At 41.5% G+C, this 15013-nt stretch overlaps 1 protein-coding gene across 10 annotated transcripts in view; it reads right to left on the bottom strand.

The window, feature by feature from the left end:
- Sik2 (Salt-inducible kinase 2) overlaps positions 1-15013 on the bottom strand; it is a 964644-nt gene that overhangs the window by 630628 nt on the left and 319003 nt on the right. Inside the window, exon 1 of one of the 10 annotated variants that reach the window (XR_010952765.1) lies at positions 970-995. The exons of the other annotated variants lie outside the window; for them this stretch is intronic. The gene's annotated coding sequence lies outside the window, so the exon portion shown is untranslated. Of the gene's footprint in view, positions 1-969; positions 996-15013 lie in introns of those variants that run through there. 10 annotated transcript variants of the gene reach the window in all.

Below are 15013 nucleotides of genomic sequence, written 5' to 3'. Positions count from 1 at the left end.
TTAAACAACGTGACATCAGGACGGACAAGGCGACAGCTGTTTCGATTATACCTTGTAAATCTCTTCAAAGCCTTTTCTCCCGGGAGTGGGAGTCGAACTCGCACTCCTACGATAGTTGAAATGGTTGTAAACGCATTCAGCTACGTCATGCCTGTTGTAAAGTTCTTCCCAATTGCCTTCTTTTTGCATATTTTAATCTTTTTACACATTGCATACTTCGTATGCAATTATGTGTTAAAGCTATGCTTGGTACGGCGGTTTTCAAAGAAACTTTGGTTTTTGTTGCTGTTTTCGTTCTATTTATAGAACTACAACAAATTAACCAATTTTGTCTGTTTGTATGATTTTAATAATTGGGGATTGTCCATATTGCCCATAAAAAAAAATTAAAAAATTGCTTCAAATAAATGTTTTCATACATTTGAAAAAGCAATATGGGCAATCCCCGATTATTAAAATCATACAAACAGACAAAATTGGTTAATTCGTTGTAGTTCTATAAATAGAACGAAAACAGCAACAAAAACCAAAGTTTCTTTGAAAACCGCCGTACCAAGCATAGCTTTAACACATAATTGCATACGAAGTATGCAATGTGTAAAAAGATTAAAATATGCAAAAAGAAGGCAATTGGGAAGAACTTTACAACAGGCATGACGTAGCTGAATGCGTTTACAACCATTTCAACTATCGTAGGAGTGCGAGTTCGACTCCCACTCCCGGGAGAAAAGGCTTTGAAGAGATTTACAAGGTATAATCGAAACAGCTGTCGCCTTGTCCGTCCTGATGTCACGTTGTTTAAATTTTTCCCAAATTATTAAATAAATTAAGATTTTATATTTATTAAATATAAACGAAAGTTTATTTAACTAAATTAAATATAATTTGTAATCTACACATAACACTCTTTCTTTATAAAACACATTATACTACATTTAACGAACATGTAGTAAGTATTATCACACGAACCTTTGTACAAAGAAAACGATGTTGCTGCTTCAACATTATTTTTGCGAGTCCAACACAATGGAAATGTCTGGCAAACTATGATAGCTTCGAGGTTGCCACCCCATGTTTCCATTTGGGAGCAAAATTTGTCGAAAAAAAGGACCAAATCTAAAAAAAAAAGACCAAATTTTTGTTTTATTTTATTGGTATACAAACATTTCGGCAATTTATTAGAGTGTCGTATTCGTTGTAAATGTAAAAATTTTAGTATGTTTCCTTGGTTTCCTATCTCAAATTTTAATAAACATAGCGAAAAGAAAACACTTGGCTTTAATTCAAACTGCACAAAAAGGAAGAATGTGTACCTTTTTTATGGACGATGTGACAGCGCACTGCCCTCAAGTGACCCAATGAAACCAGGCTAATTCTTTTCTATTTTGTTTTTTTTTTGTTTGATGAGCAGCGGTTTGTCAAGCGTCGAAAATGAAAACTGCTAACGTACAGAATACATATCATCAGCTGAGTGTAATATTTCACTAAATAGAAAGGAAATATTGGAAAAATACAAATACTACATTAATTATTTAGGTATAATATTTTCAAATTTCTAGGATAAGTTTATGTCTTTCAACAACCAAACGTTGTGAACTTAGTTTTACTTAATTTCAATGCAATAAAATGTATAGCACAGTACAGTTAGGTTTTATTAAGAAATGGTTAAAAAAATTGCGTTGAGGCAAACTCAGTAAATCGTAAATAAAATTAAGCAATTATGTAATGCTATTATTATAGATGCTTAGTTTTTCCCTAAACGTTCAAACTTAATACCGGAGCCTATATTCAGTAAGTGTGAGTTTTGAACTGACATTTACTGAATCTAGCCCGAGGAATCAGATTAAAAACAAAGCGTCTTAAAAGTTTCAACTTTGAAATAACGGAACGGATTATAAGTAATTAGGTACGAGAAACTAGAAAACAGAGTTGTTGTTGACGTTAATGAGGTTCTGCAAGCACCTACGGCAATGAATTTACACAAAACATGTCTTCCGAAATCTAATCGCTTTTGCATTTGCTGAATATAAAAATACATTTTTTAATCGCAATTCGTTGTACATTTATAAAGTTATGGCTTTGGAAAAGTATTTCTGTCTTACTTGCAGTAAAAGTATTTCTTGTGCAAAGACTTAAGTGTCTTTCAAGTATCTTGCTTGGCTTTACACCACAATAGTCTTGGAATTCCTTGAACTTATTGAGCTCCTTTGAGCTGGGTGAGAAAGATTTAAATATCGACGTTCCAAACGAAATCTAACGCTTTCAAAATTTTTGCAATTTAAAGGTGTTACTTTTTGTTTGGCACGTTGTCTTTTACAAACTCGCAATATCTTCCGGTATGCTTGAAGATAAATCGAGTGGCAAGCAAACTTAATATAAAACAACTGAGTTTCATTCTTTTACTTATTTTTCAGTTCTTTGTAATATTTCTTAGGGACGCACGTGCCTTTAACATATATTCCTTTAGCTCGACTATCACGAAAACTGTTTGATAACCGATCGAAATATTTTGCCACTAAAACTAGCACACTTTTCTGATAAGTCCGAGTCAATGATTAATGACAATAGTTACGTTCCAATTAAGCGTGATTCAGATACGAATAAAAATTTAACATGAAAATACAACAAAAATGCTGGGATCCTGATATCGATCTGGATAAATTTCGGATCAACAGGCTCTGTTGATTTGGTTTTTTGTGGAAATTTTTTGATTCTGAAAAAAATTACTAAGGCCTCAAAATAAGTAAAACAGATTCATTTTAAATCATGATAGAATAACTATACCTTTCAACCACAACATAATGTGCAACTGCTTGTTGTTGTTGTTGTTGTAGCAGTGCTTCGCCCCATCGAATAGGTGCGACTGATCACAAATTGCCATCAATATCCTCTAACGGGAGCCAAAGTAAACTTGCTGTTTCAACAGGGGTGGACCATAATGAGAGGGTTGTTAGAGGCGTTGGTTCCAGATTACGATTAAAGAGATTATTTGTGTCATGTGGGGACACATTGCAAGCAGGGCATACATTTTGTATGTCGGGGTTGATTCTGTTTAGGTAAGATTTTAACTTGTTAGAGTATCCAGATCGAAGTTGAGCTAGAGTGACTCGCGTTTCCCTGGGGAGCGTGCGTTCCGCAAGTTTTGGGCATTGTTCTTTGAGTACTGGATTCACCGGCCAATTCCTGTCATAAAGGTCCGACGCCTGTTTGTGGAGTTCACTGAGGACCTGATTGTATTTTTTGGCTTCATACGGTTGAGTTCTCAGGTGCCGTGTTTCCTCATAATGCTTACGGATATGACTCCTTAAGCCCCTGGGCGGTGTTGGCTCATCAATCAGATGTCTGTTGGGATGCCCAGGTTTCGGGGTATTCAACAGGAACTGTTTGTTTAGCATTTAATTTCTCTCCCTGATGGGGAGTATTCTCGCCTCATTATGTAGATGGTGTTTGGGGACATACGAAGACAGCACGTGGCGGTTCGGAGAGCAGTATTTTGGCAGGCCTGTAGCTTGTTCCAGTGAGTAGTTTTTAGGCTTTGCGACCATATAGGGTACGCGTAGCATGCAATGCCAGTTGCTTTGTAAGTGGTAATGAGCCTTTCTTTGGCTTTTCCCCAAGTACTGCCAGCAAAAGATTTGAGGATTTTATTGCGACTCTGTATTTTCGGTACAATTGCAGCTGCGTGCTCACCAAAATGTAGATCCTGATAAAATGTCACACCCAAGATTTTGGGGTATAGGACAGTCGGTAGTGTAGTGCCATCGACGTAGATGTTGAAAATGGTCGACATTTGGGATGTCCATGTTATAAATTAGGTCGCGGAGGATTTACTCGGTGATAACTCCAGGTTTCGCGAGGCGAAAAAACTGGAAAGATCAGGGAGGTAGCCGTTTATTCTGTTGCAAAGCTCATCGATCTGTGGACCATTATTGTGCAGTTATCGGGGTAGGAAACGATATCGACACCTTCTGGTGGTGAGGGTATTTGTTTAATTCTTCTTGGTTTGGATGTTACGTTCCTGAATTGCACCGATGCTTTCTCACCAGACATATAATTTGCGGTACACCCTTTGAGACTTGGAGGAAGGGAAAACCCTTCCAGGTCTTGCAGTAACAAGTACTGTCCTATTGTGGGGGTTTTGATTTAATCCGCAATTTATCTGAGTGCTAATGGCATTTAGCGCGGTGGTAGTGTTATGTAATTTTCGGAAGCCATGCTGAGGATTTGATAGTTGCAAATTTGCATTAAAGTAGGGAAGAAGAATGACTTCAAGTGTCTTGGCTACTGGCGATAGGAGAGATATCGGGCGATAAGGATCTCCTATGTTAGCTGGTTGCCCAGGCTTTAGTAGCGGAACGACCTTGGCCATTTTTCGGGGATGACGAAGATGGAAAGGAACAAGTTGAAGACATGCGCTAGATAATTAAATCCCTCTTTGCCTAGGTTAGGGTTAGGTTAGGTTTAAGTCCGCATCGGAGAGGCACACTTATGCCTTTATAGGCCTATTGTGAAACCACACGGATTTGTTCCTATTCTCCTAATCAAACCACTTCGTTGAATTTGTGAAGCTAATTAAGCGTCGGGTGTGACCTCAGCTATATCAGTCAGATCTATGAGAAACATCTTGCCTATAAAACGTTGCCTTCTTATACCGTGCGCTTCGTTGAGTTTGTGAAGCTAAATAAGCGTCGGGTGTGACCTCAGCTATATCAGTCAGATCTATGAGAAACATCTTGCCTATAAAACGTTGCCTTCTTTTACCATGCGCTGGACATTCGCAGAGTAGAAGCCTAACAGTTTCAGGCTCTTATTCGTTGCCTCAGCTTCTACAATATTCATTAATTCGAGCGCCAATCCTTTCCGCATGCGGTCCAATACAAACGTGACCAGTGAAAAGTCCTACAACTAAGGAAAGATCCCTCTTACGGAGGGTTAGAAGCTCTCACGATCTCTTCTCATTCCATCCCATTCCATGTGAGTTTTGCCGTGTGGCATCTATCATGATGCTTCCACCTGGCTCCGGCTTCCATCAGTAGAGCCTCCTTTATATTGAGCTTGCAGGTGGAGGGCGGCATGCGCAAACTCTTCCAGGATGGCGAAAGGGAAAGGGAGGTACCCTTTCTAGCAAGCTCATCCGCCATCTCATTACCTGGTATGCCCTTATGTCCCGGAACCCATACCAGATGCAGAGTAAACTGTTCAGCCATCACGTTAAGTGATCTGCGACAGCCTACTACAGTTTCAGAACTAGTTGTGACAGAGTCAAGGGCTTTCAGTGCTGCTTGAGTGTCTGAGAAAATATAAACGTGCTTCTGAGAGGCTTGCTTCTGCCTAAGTCAGTCCACAGCGTCTTGTATGGCCGCAAGCTCGCCTGAAATACGCTACAGTGATCCGGAAGGCGAAACCATCTTTGTATGTCCAATGGTTCCGAATAGACACTCCCTCTGACCGTGTTATCCAGTTTAGATCCATATGTGTAGATCTGAATGCTGTTAGTGGGCCAATCAGGGTCATTCACCCACTGTTCTTTCCCAGGGATTAATATCTCGTATCCCTTGTTACAGTTGGTGTGTGGTTCGCAGAAATCTGTCCATTCTGGTATGCAGAATCTGTCGAGAATTTTAGTATGGTTGCAGTGAGACCATGTGGTCAGTTTCCTCAGCCTAATAGCTGCACATGCTGCATATTTTATGCCTACTATATCTATGGGTAGTATGTTCAGTATTACATTCATAGCCTCCGTTTGCGTCGTGCGGATGGCTCCGCTTATGCATAGTAGTGCAGATATTTGCACCTTTTGAAGAGCAAGAGGATTTATTCAGGGCGGGCCTCCATACCGCCACCACGGATAGCAAAATTGGCCTAACTATGGCCGTGTACATCCAATGCACTATCATAGGGGACATACCCCATTTCCGTCCAATTGCCCCTTTACATGTGTAGAGGGCAACCGTGGCCTTACGGATACGTTCCGTGGTGTTTTGTGTCCAGTTCAATTTCTTATCAAGTGTGAGCCCTAGATAGTTGGCGGACTCACTTAACTCAAGTACTGTGTTTGCCAGCACTGGAGTTGGGAGAGGTGGTATCTTATACTTCCTCGTAAAGAGCACTAGTTCCGTTTTATTTGGGTTCACGCCCAGACCATTATCAGCGGCCCATGCTTCGACCCTTCTTAATTCCACCTGCATCACATCGCAGAGAGTTTGTGGAAACTTCCCACTTATCACCAAGGCAAGTTTGTCAGCTTATACATTTCAAGCTAGACCTATTCTGTCACGTACATAAGTACAAATATTTTGAATTGCGGTAATACCACAAAGGTCATTGAATCCGCCTCGGCTCGCTTTATTCCCGCCGGTAGAATTCCCGAAATCTGGCCGCAAATTTGGCGAGAGGACGTAACGTTATAAGATAGCAACACCCAGGCGACCCCCAAATAAGGGATATAAACCAATGCATCAGATTGCTTGTGGATGAACACAAGCGGGCGAAATGGGAGGAACATTTAAATAATTGTAACCTCTCTGCCGGTGCGGGTAAGCTTTGGTCCACCGTTAAGTCCCTATCGAATCCGTCTAAGACCAATGACAAAATCTCCATCGCCTTTGGCGATAAAGTGCTGTCGGATGCGAAAAAGTGCGCCAGCGCTTTTTGCCGACGGTGAGACGGCGGGCCAACAGACGCACATAAGCATAAATATAGCGCGTCCCCAATTACCATCAACTCCACAGAGGTTGAGGATGCCATCTGTCATGCTAAACCATAGCAATATTGGCCTAACTATGGCCGTGTATATCCAATGCACTATCAAAGGAGACATACCCCATTTCCGTCCAATTGCCCCTTTACATGTGTAGAGGCCAACCGTGGCCTTACGGATACGTTCCGTGGTGTTTTGTGTCCAGTTCAATTTCTTATCAAGTGTGAGCCCTAGATAGTTGGCGGACTCACTTAACTCAAGTACTGTGTTTGCCAGCACTGGAGTTGGGAGAGGTGGTATCTTATACTTCCTCGTAAAGAGCACTAGTTCCGTTTTATTTGGGTTCACGCCCAGACCATTATCAACGGCCCATGCTTCGACCCTTCTTAATTCCACCTGCATCATATAGCAGAGAGTTTGTGGAAACTTCCCACTTATCACCAAGGCAAGTTCGTCAGCATATGCTATAACTTTACAGCCCCGCTCCTCATCCATGTCTCTTAGCAGCTGATTCACCGCCAAGGCCCACAGCAGAGGGGATAGGACTCCACCTTGGCGAGTTCCCCTACTGACGAACCTGCTCACCGATACCCCTACAAGTTCTGCCTGTACTACCCTGCATAGCAGCAATTGGTGCACAAGACCCACCAGCTGAGATTGGATGCCCAGATCAGTCAGTACCTTAAAGAGTGAGTCAGGTTTGATGTTGTTGAACGCTCCTCCATCTGTGTCGAGGAAGGCTGCCAGGTAGTATTCTTTGAAGGAGAACGATCTTTCTATGCACGGTGTAATTTCGTGCAATGCCGTTTCCGTTGACTTACCCTTCATATAGGCGTGTTGTGCTTCAGAGAGTTGGTCATTCACTGCCTCCCTTTTATATGCTTCCATCAGCCTCGCCATCACCTCTAGTTGAAACGAAGATAGACTTATGGGTCTGAAGTCCTTAGGCTTCACGTGGTATGCTTTGCCTGCCTTGGGAATAAATACCACTTTAGATATTTTCCATATACGTGGGATGTGGTTTCATTTCATTTCATTTGATTTATTTGTAGTCAATGGAATAAAGCCTTACAGACTAAATATATTAAATAGTTCTTAAATTAAATGTAGAGCTTAAAGTATGAAACTTATAAACATATATGGACCGGAGAACTTAAAATGCAGAGTTTAAAATAATTAAAAATGTAAACCTTGGTAGTGAAAAATCCAAGGAAACCGTAACGCTCAGTGAGTTAAATTCACGTATAGCACGGGCAATAGGAGCATTACAGGTATAATTAGTTCTAAGATTATCACCATAGGATAGAAATTTCGGAGAGAACTTTGAGCAACATTACATCGAAACCGCTCCAGCGAGTACGGGTAGTCAATAAACCCATTAATAATGTTATAAGCGAAACTTAAGCAGATAATAGATCTACGATCCAACAAGGACTTAATGTTTAATAGCAAGAGACGAAAAGAATAAGGAGAATAGGTTTAGAGAAATTTAAAGGTCGAAGAGCATATTTAAGAAAGATCTTCTGTATACGCTCTATTCTATTTAGAGCTGTCTGCTGGCTTGGCCTCCAAATAAAAACTGCATATTCCAAACGCGACCTAACAAAGGCCGTGAATAATAACTTGATCGTATACGGATCTGAGAATTTTATAGTATTACGCCTAACGAAAGCAAGCATAGAATATGATTTAGCAGTTATATAGTTTACGTGATTGTTAAACAAGAACTTACTATCAAAGATAATACCAAGATCTTTAATCTCATTAACACCCTGAAGCTCACAATTTGAAATTCTGTAAATCGTATGTAGTATACTAGTTGTTTTCGCATAAGTTATGTGGAAACATTTGGCGGGGTTCAAGGGAAGATGATATTCCTCGCACCAGCGATAGAGTTTGTTAATGTCATTTTGTAATCTTGAGGCATCATCTGGCCCCTTAATTGCTGAGAATAGCTTCAGGTCATCAGCGCAAAGCAAACACTTGGCGAACGAAAAGCAACAACTAATGTCGTTGATAAAAAGAATAAAAAACAATTAAGGAAGGTTAAGTTCGGGTGTAACCCAACATTACATACTCAGTTGAGAGCTATGGTGACAACATAAGGGAAAATAATCATGTAGGAAAATGAACCGAGGGAAACCCTGGAATGTGTTTGTATGACATGTGTATCAAATGAAAGGCATTAAAGAGTATTTAATGAGGGAGTGGGCCATAGTTCTATAGGTGGACGCCATTTAGGGATATCGCCATAAAGGTAGATCAGGGGTGACTTTAGAATGTGTTTGTACGATATGGGTATCAAATTAAAGGTATTGGTGAGGGTTTTAAAAGGGAGTGGTGGTAGTTTTATAGGTGGTCGCTTTTTCGAGATATCGCCATAAAGGTGGACCAGGGGTGACTCTAGAATACGTTTTTACAATACGGGTATCACACGAAAGGTGTTAATGAGTATTTTAAAAGGGAGTGGGCCTTAGTTCTATAGGTGGACGCCGTTTCAAAATATCGCCATAAAGGTGGACCAGGGGTGACTCTAGAATGTGTTTGTACGATATGGGTATCAAATTAAAGGTATTAATGAGGGTTTTAAAAAGGAGTGGTGGTAGTTGTATAGGTGGTCGCGGACCAGTGGTGACTCTAGAATACGTTTGTACAATATGGGTATCACACGAAAGGTGTTAATGAATATTTTAAAAAGGAGTGGGTCTCAGTTCTATAGGTGGACGCCTTTTCGAGGTATCGCAATAAAGGTGGACCAGGGGTGACTCTAGACTTTGTTTGTACGATATGGTTATCAAATGAAAGGTGTTAATGAGTATTTTTAAAAGGGAGTGGGGCTTCGTTCTTTAGGTGTTCGCCTTTTCGCGATATCACCATAAAGATGGACCAGGGGTGACTCTAGAATATGTTTGTACGATATAGGTATCAAATGGAAGGTGTTAATGAGTATTTTGAAAGTGCGTGTGGCTTAGTTCTATAGGTGGACGCCTTTTTGAGATATCGCCATAAAGGTGGACCAGGGATGACTCTAGAATGTGTTTGTACGATATTGGTATCAAATTAAAGGTATTAATGAGAGTTTTAAAAGGGAGTGGTGGTAGTTGTATATGTGAAGGCGTTTTCCAGATATCGACCAAAATGTGGACCAGGGTGATCCAGCACGTCATCTGTTGGATACCGCTAATTTATTTATATATGTAATACCTGTCAAGATTTCAAGGGTTTTTTATTTCGCCCTGCAGAACTTTTTCATTTTCTTCTACTTAATATGGTAGGTGTCACAACCATTTTACAAAGTTTTTTCTAAAGTTATATTTCGCGTCAATAAACCAATCCAATTACCATGTTTCATCCCTTTTTTCGTATTTGGTATAGAATTATGGCATTTTTTTCATTTTCGATATCGAAAAAGTGGCGTGGTCATAGTCGGATTTCGTTCATTTTTTATACCAAGATAAAGTGCGTTCAGATAAGTACGTGAACTAAGTTCTGTAAAGATATGTCGCTTTTTGCTGTAGTTATCGTGTTAACGGCCATGCGGAAGGACAGACGTACCACTGTGTATAAAAACTGGGCGTGGCTTCAACCGATTTCGCCCATTTTCACAGAAAACGGTTAACGTCATAAAATCTATGCCCCTACCAAATTTCAAAAGGATGGGTAAATTTTTGTTCGACTTATGGCATTAAAAGTATCCTAGACAAATGAAATGAAAAAGGGCGGAGCCACGCCCATTTTGAAATTTTATTTTATTTTTGTATTTTGTTGCACAATATCATTACTGGAATTGAATGTTGACATAATTTACTTATATACTGTAAAGATATTAAATTTTTTGTTAAAATTTTACTTAAAAAATTTTTTTTTTAAAATTGGGCGTGGTCCTTCTCAAATTTTTCTGATTTTTATTAAGCGTACATATAGTAATAGGGGTAACGTTCCTGCCAAATTTCATCATGATATCTTAAACGACTGCCAAATTACAGCTTGCAAAACTTTTAAATTACCTTCTTTTAAAAGTGGGCGGTGCCACGCCCGTTGTCCAAAATTTTACTAGTTTTCCATTCTGCGTCATAAGTTCAACTCACCTACCAAATTTCGTCGCTTTATCCGTCTTTGGTAATGAATTATTGCACTTTTTCGGTTTTTCGAAATTTTCGATATCGAAAAAGTGGGCGTGGCTATAGTCCGATATCGTTCATTTTCAATACCGATCTGAGATGAGTGCTCCGGAACCTACATATTTCATCAAGATACCTCAAAATTTACTCAAGTCATCGTGTTAACGGACGGACGGACGGACATGGCTCAAACTAATTTTTTTTCGATCCTGATGATTTTGATATATGGAAGTATATATCTATCTCGATTCCTTTATACCTGTACAACCAACCGTTATCCAATCAAACTTAATATACTCTGTGAGCTCTGCTCAACTGAGTATAATAACGGTCCCAATATACTACCCTGGGGTACACCGGAAGTGGCAACAAAAGGCCTGGACGATACACCATCAATATTGACAACACATTGCCTGTTAAATAAATAAGAGGCAATCCATCGCAGAAACGAGGAATGAAAGCCAAGAAAAGCTCATTTTCCTAGTAAAACTCTATGAGAAACTCTATCAAAAGCTTTCCCAGACTGATCCCGAAAACTATCCAGAAATGATGCCGGAAAGGTCCTCAAATGATCCCTTAATAGTCCAGAAATTACCCTGAAGGGATCCCCGACGGATCCCGGAAACTATCGAGAAATGATGCCGGAAAGGTCCTCAAATGATCCCCAAATAGTGCCGAAATTACCCTGACGGGATCCCGGACATATCCCGAAAATTATCCAGAAATGATGGCGAAAGGGTCCACAAAAGATCCCTTATTAGTGGCGATAAGGTCTCGAAATGACCCTGACGGGATCCCGGACGGATCCAGAAAACCATCTAGAAATGATGCCGGAAGGTACCCGAAATGATCCCGAAAAAGTCCTGAAATTACCCCGACGGGATCCCGGACGAATCCCGAAAACCATCCAGAAACGATGCCGGAAGGGAACCCAAATGATCCCGGAAAAGTCTCGAAATGACGCCTACGGGATTCCGAACACCATCCAGAAATGATGCCGGAAAGGTCCTCAAAAGATCACCTAATGGTCCCGAAATAACCCTGACGGGATCCCGGACGGATCCCGAAAACCATCCAGAAATGATCCCGGAAGGGTCCCCAAATAATCCCGTATTAGTCGCGAAAAAGTCCCGAAATGAACCCGACGGGATCCCGGACGGATACCTAAAACTATCTAGAAATTATGACGGAAGGCACCTCAAATGATCCCGAAAAACCCTGAAAAGACCCCGACGGGATCCCGGACGGATCCCTAAAACCATGCAGAAATGATGCCGGAAGGGACCCCAAATTATCCCGAAAAATTCCCGAAATGACCCCGGCGGGATCCCGGACGGATCCCGAAAACCATCCAGAAATGATGCCGGAAGGGTCTCGATATGACCCTAACGGGATTACAAATAAGGCGAATCTAATTTTAGAACCATTTTAATAAGGCAGCAGGCGCGTTGGAGCGAATGAAGAGTTACAAAGAAACATACAGGTAAAGCTAATAAAAGCGTGCTAATAAAAACAATTGAAGGAGGGCGGATGGCGGGAGGAGAAGGACCGCTGCTCTTTTTTCCAAAATTGTCTAGATCTCGATCTGTATGTGTCAGATACCAAAAACTATTGATATAGGAGAAAATTTATATTGAGTTATAACAATTTATAGATTTTACACCAGAGGGGGAGATAAAGGGGGGACGGAGGGTGTCACTGCTCACTTTGTAAGCGCTCGACTTATTTGACCCCTTGAGTCTTTGATATTGGTGAAGGTCAGTATACGTAAAGTTATAATGTGTAAAAATTATTAAAAAGTAATTGCTCGCAGGGGTTGTGGGACCCCATCCCTCTTTCCATGTTCGAAAAGAAATTCGCTAGTAGACTACTGTCTGTGTCCCAAATTTCATCAAAATCCGTGTAGCCAGTCTGGCGTGATTCAGTCGCAAAGACGAAAAAATATATAGCTAGTAGATCCTTCTAGACTATTGGCTATATGTGTTCAAAATTTCATTCAAATAGGTCCTGCTGTTCTTGCGTGATTGAGTCACAAAGACAAACGTCTGGACAAACATCCAAACATCTAAACATCCAAACACCCAAACTTTCCCATTTATAATATACTAGCCTTTACCCGCGGACCCGTCCACAAGGAGAAAATTAAATATATGGGTTATTCACGTTAGCCTGCTTATCAAGTTATCTCTTTAAAATTTTGTTTCTGTGTAATGCATTTTATATTTGTAATTGATTAAAAAAGAACTAAATGAGCTAATAATCTTATAGGATACCAAAAGGGTCCCCAAATGATCCCGAAATAATACAGAAAATGAAATGACGCCTAAAGGGTCTCCAAATGATCCCGAAATAGTCCGGAAAAGTCTCGAAATTACCCTGATGGGTTCCCGTACAGATCCCGAAATCCACCCAGAAGTGATGCCGGAGGGGTCCCCAAATGATCCCATATTAGCCCTGAAAAAGTTCCGAAATGACCCAGACGGGCTCCCGGACAGATCCCGAAAACCATCCAAAAATGATCCCGAAATAGTCCCGAAGAAGTCCAGAAATGACACTGACGGGATCTCGAACAGATCCCTAAATGACCCTGACGGGATCACGGACAGATCCCGAAATCCATCCAGGAAATATCTTGGAAGGGTCCCAAAATGATCCTGCAATAGTCTCGGAAAGGTTCAGAAATTACCCTGATGGGATCTCGGACGGATCCTGAAAACCATGCTCAAATGATCCCGAAAAAGTCCCGAAATGAACCTGACGGGATCCCGTACAGATCCCGAAAACCATCCAGAAATGATGCCGGTAGGTACCACAAATTATCCCGAAATAGTCCCGAAATGACCACGACGGGATCCCGGACGGATCCAAAAAACCAACCAGAAATGATGCCGGTAGGTACCGCAAATGATCCCGAATGATGGCGTAAGGGTCCCCAAATGATCCCGTATTAGTCGCGAAAAAGTTCCGAAATGACCCCGACGGGATCCCGGACAGTTACCCAAAACCTTCCAGATATGATGCCGGAAGGGACCCGAAATGACCCCGATGGTCCCTAACGGATCCCGAAAACCTTCCAGAAATGAAGCCGTAGGGGACCCCAAATGATCCCCAAATAGTCCCGAAATTACGATGACGGAATCCCGAAAACCATCCAGAAATGATGGCGAAAGGGTCCCCAAATTATCCCGAATTAGTAGCGAAGAAGTCCCGAAATGACCCCGACGGGATCCCGGACGGATACCCAAAACCATCTAGAAATGATGCCGGAAGGTACCCCGAAAATGTCCTGAAATGACCCCTACGGGATACTGGACGGATCCCGGAAATCAACCAGAAATGATGCCGGTAGGTACCCCAAATGATCCCGAAATAGTCCCGAAATGGCCCCGTTGGGATCACGGAAAAATCCCGAGAAAATCCTGTAATGACCCCGACGGGATCCCGGACGAATACCGAAAACCATCCAGAAAAGATGCCGGTGGGTACCCCAAAATGATCCCGAAATAATCCCGAAATGACCCTGAAGGGATCCCGGAAACTATCCAGAAATGATACCCGAAAGGTTCCCAAATGATCCCCAAATAGTCCCGAAATTACCCTGACGAGATCCCGGACGGATCCCGAAAACCATCCAGAAATGATGGTGAAAGGGTCCCCAAATGATCCCGTATTAGTCGCGAAATAGTCCGGAAATGACCCCGATGGGATCCCGCACGTATCCAGAAATGATCCCGGAAGGGTCCCAAAACTATCCCCAAAAAAAAAAAAAAACTCGAAATGACTCCTACGACATCCCGGACGGATCTCGAAATACCCTCGGAAGGGTCCCCAAATCCCAAAATGGTCCCGAAATTACCCTGATGGATCCGGTAAACCATCAATTGATGCCGGAGGGGTCCCCAAATGATCCCGAAATAAAACAGAAAAAGTCATGAAATGCCCCTAAAGGGTCTCGAAATGATCCCGAAATAGTCCCGAAATTACCCTGAAGGGTTCCCATACAGATCCCGAAATCCATCCAGAAGTGATGCCGGAAGGGTCCCCAAATTATCCGGTATTAGCCCTGAAAAAGTTCCAAAATGACCCAAACGAGCTCCCGGACGGATCCCGAAAACCATCCAAAATTATTCAGAAATAGTCCCGAAGAAGTCCCGAAATGACCCTGACGGGATCTCGAAAGAATCCCTAAATG

Source organism: Eurosta solidaginis, chromosome 4 (genome assembly GCF_040869045.1).
Source record: "Eurosta solidaginis isolate ZX-2024a chromosome 4, ASM4086904v1, whole genome shotgun sequence".
In the NCBI taxonomy this organism is placed as follows: domain Eukaryota; kingdom Metazoa; phylum Arthropoda; class Insecta; order Diptera; family Tephritidae; genus Eurosta; species Eurosta solidaginis.
Note: the sequence above shows the minus strand (reverse complement) of the source record. Positions and strands in the feature narration are given on the sequence as shown.